Raw genomic sequence first — 4,440 nt, 5'->3', positions numbered from 1 at the left:
AGCGAGTCGCCAGCAGAGAGATGTCACTGCAGCAAAACACTATTGTACACGGTACCAACGCTGTTCTAATATAGACAATGGGTCGTGCTTATATTATTTGTTATACTTTTATTATTCATTATTTTCACTTGACTCGCATAAATAATTTTGTTCGAAGAACATTTTATGCAGTTGTACTTCGCAGCACTTTCACTTGCAATTTGCAATTTCTAGTTTTAAAAATCTGACTAGACAGCGAAATTCTCTCAGATCAGAAGTTGTTGATGACCTTTTGACCTGAATTCTGATGATATTTTCGGGTCGATTCAGTCGAGACGGCCCGAGTGGAGTTTCATGTAAATGTTTCGTACGGAAAAAAAAAATCGCATCCCGGATCGGGATTTTCTCGCATGGACGCGCGGCACAGTTAGCTGCCGTGTTAGACTTGCCACAAGTCTCTTATTTTTTATTATTTTTCTCATTCTGGACAACGCCACCAACGAGAAAGTTCAAAAAAGAAAATTCAAAAACATACTCGGGACTGTTCTGATTGGTCAATCGTCAAGAAAACCTAATTATAAAGTACAAAGGTTACACCGAGCTTGTCTTTTCTTGCTTTCAAATCGGTCAATGACTTCGAACAATACGATCAAAGTAAATAGTTTGCCGTTAAAAAGATATCGGATCCTCTCACCGGATTTCATTGCAATAAGGTATGGTATAACAATTTTAAAGAAAACATATAATTAACAACGCCCGAATTGTAGGATTTTATAGAGTAGTTCCAGCTTCGAACGTTTGGAACCCAACACCCGCAGCATGCGAACATAGGGCATCCCTGTATTAGTGTTAATCGATCGTTTCCTTTAAAAACAAGTAATTTAGCGGTGTTCTTGAATAAATATTGTTAGGAATCATTGAAAATATATATATATTATGAAGGAATGGAAAAAAAAAAGCAATTACCGCAATCTTGTATTAAAAAAAACCCCATTTAATTACACCCAACTCGATCCGGCCTAGCGCAAAGCATCGGCGGCCAAGTCGATCGAACACCGCGTAAGCTTAGCCGAGTTAACCGCGCTAGGCCTAGCAATACGACGACATCATTTAAAATGTAGGCAATGTTTTATGGAAGGCCAGAGGATTTGAAGACAACAAATGATTGAGACCGTATCCGACCGTAAAGTATGGAGATTTATTAAAAATCAGCATTCAATTCTGTTAAAGAAATGAATAAAGCAGTTTTGAGTAATCTATCATTTATACCATAAACTACCTGTTTAACAAAATCATTTTAAGCAATTAATCATTAAAGTCTAACATAGTTTATCATATTCGTTAATATTAATTATAATCATGAAAATCAAAAGCATGTTACCTATTATTGTACAGTTAAGCATTAACCATATTATTGAGTCAAACCGTCTAAAATTACAGCATTCAAGCATTACTTAATTTATCATCAAGTCAGTAAAACATAATTAACCATTAAAAGCAATGCATTCCCTTTATGTCATTCAATTAAATCCTTAAAAATTAATTAACAGTTTTGTGTTCATTGAAGCACATTACTTACTACTGTGACCGGATACTAAGCAACAATCATACAGTTCATTCAGTAGAGTATCTATCATAATTCAGTACAGTATAACAGTTCATTCTGAAATCAATGGCAAATTAATTCTAACCATGTTGTCTACCAATCAACAAAGAAAACACTTAACACAATACACTGCATAGTGTACTATCCAAGCCAATTAATTACCCTCTTAAGAACAACATCTGATAACACTATTATAGCTTAAGCTCATGAATATTCATAAATCCTGATAACAAAGGGCTAAGTGAAGTCTCTTAGCAAATGGTCTGTTTCATTAAATTCTAAGACTCATTAGACCAGGCTATAATTGAGATAGGTGCCACTTGGAGAGGTAGAAATTCTCATATGGTTTTTCTAGACCAGTTTTTCATGGGGAATCAGAATATGTGAGGTAAAAGAGGCGTAACCTGAGAACTTTCGAGTGAGGGCGCTTTTTTTTAAATGGCCGCCAAAATCCAATAAACTACATATATATGGGTAAAATAAGCACAGAAGAGGTACTAAGGTTTGACCAACTTTTGAATATGTAATGATAGGAGTAAAGTATAACTAGCTATAGTTATTAATGTGAAGATTTCGAGAGGCAATTGAGGGCGCTTTTTAAAATGGCCGCCAAAATTAAAGAACAATTTAACAGCAGCTTCAATACCCTAGATAAATTTGTTTAATTTACAAAACATAATGGAATAACTGCTGTTGACATTTTAAACCCAAAATAACATATTTTAGGGTGGTAAGCTAACTCACTTTTGGAAATGTAAGTAAAAATTCCCCCTTTTATTAGCCCTTTTCTGTTTTGAAAATGGAAAATATCACCAGAATCCTAAAAAGAGTCCAGCTTTCTTACAAATATACGGTTGTTTTTCATTATTTTTGTGTACTACACAAGGTATTCCAGAGGACCACACAAATAACTACCATAATTTTCATGTATAAATGCATTAATTCATTTATTACATAATTGTCCTTTACTGTGTAAACCTATGTTGATCAGTAATCTTCATGTATTGCTAATATCACTGCAATCTGAAGTCTTCGTCTTTATTATAAACAGTTCTTGGAAGTCTATGGGCATCACTCTCTCTATCATTTTTTTGCTTCATTTGATCATTCCATGTGTTGTGAATACTATTTTTACTGACCAAATCATTTACGTCTGCTTAATTTCCATTCTTTAGCGATTAAATTTGCTCAAGGGTCTGCTTGCAAACATGGTGGTAGCAATGATATGTCTGTGATCTTGTTGCCTCTAGTAGTGAAAATTTCATCTTGCTTGATTTACACTTTTCCGCTTAACTCAATGCCGTATCTTCAAGTTCCTAAGATATCTTTTGTGACAGAACATCTAAAACTTTAAAGTTATCAGAAAGTGTCAACAAAAATTTGCCTTTGACTACAGAAGCACAAGATCCAATAAGGGATGATTTCTTCGCTGGTGAATGTTAATGTCACTTAATTTGAACAACTTTTAGTATTTGCTAGTGTTTGTGTCTAGAATGACCCTCTCTCCGTTGTCATAAAATAAGATATACAGTAGCAACGACTGCAATATCGATGTCTCAAGAATGGAACGGTTGATATTTATGTATTGGTTGTAATTCCTTAAAGCATGCATTGCATGCTGGACAACTTTCAAGTCTGCTTTTCCTGGCTGCTAGGGAGATCTGGAAGTAATACAAAATCTCTTTCAGTGACAAGGATGCATTCTCGCCAATAGCAATAGCATTCAAGAAGGTATCCAACCAGTTTGTCGAAATCCAGTTTGCCGAATCCAGTTGTTCACTGAAATCATGAAATCCCAGTTTGCAGAAACTCAGCTTGCCGAAACCCAGAATGCCCAATACAGTTCGCTGAAATCATGAAATCCCAGTTTGCCAAAACTTAGTTTTCCGAAACCTAGTCCAAATCTCTGTGTTACAAAAGTACAGCATACTGTGCATTTGAAAGGAATGAGCTTCATTTGTGTACAAAGTAAAAGGAGAAATAGCTGTAGAAAAACACACTTGAAAGCATGGCTATCAGTTAAAATTAGAATAAAATGAAATGAAATTAAGGATAAGCATCGTATCCTTCTAAAATACTCCCTCTGCAAACCCTATCAGGATTGTTGTGCCAGGTCCCTGACCACCAAGGCTCTAGTCGGCCCCTTGAGTCAGACCCCATGTCGACAAATTTCTGGAGCCACAATTGGCATGTGTGTATAATTGTAGATTATTATTAATTTGTTTATTTCCTTCTTTATTATTTGTTTTTATAAATTTATGTATTTATCATAGGTATGCTAATAAAACCTTTTAACTGCGAGGCCTATTAAATTGACTTTTATTTGCTGATAGCCAATTGATTTACATATTATTAAAACAATAAGAATCATTTAACTACAATAAGCCGCTATTTCTTATACGAATACATAGTAAGAGAGTGTTCCAACATGAATGTTATGCTGTGGTTAATGTTTTACATACTGCTTTTATTTTATTTTCGACAAAGTGGGTTTCAGCGCAAACTGGGTTTCAACAAACTGGGATTCGTGTTTTTTGATTCAGCAAACTGGCATTCGGCAAACTGTGTTTTGGCAAAGTGAACTTGAAAATCTAGCAGTCAGCAACCTGGGGTTCTGCAATCTGGTGTAGAACCACCAAGAAGAAGCCGACACGAAAGTCTTCCTATATGCAAAGCATGCTTTAACGAATAGCAACCAGGGCATAGCAATCATCCGTTCCCTTTTTCGGACATCGATATCTTTTGTAAAGGAAAACGTAGCTTCTGTAATCGCAAACTGTGTTTGTTGAAACTTTCAGCAACTTTGGAGTTTTAGATGTTCTGTCACAAAATTTGTCTGAAGGACAAGAATATGT

This window comes from Anneissia japonica, unplaced genomic scaffold (genome assembly GCF_011630105.1).
Source record: "Anneissia japonica isolate Jap-2015-1 unplaced genomic scaffold, ASM1163010v1 scaffold24_len2511860_cov200, whole genome shotgun sequence".
In the NCBI taxonomy this organism is placed as follows: Eukaryota; Metazoa; Echinodermata; class Crinoidea; order Comatulida; family Comatulidae; genus Anneissia; species Anneissia japonica.
This window is presented reverse-complemented; position numbering follows the sequence as displayed.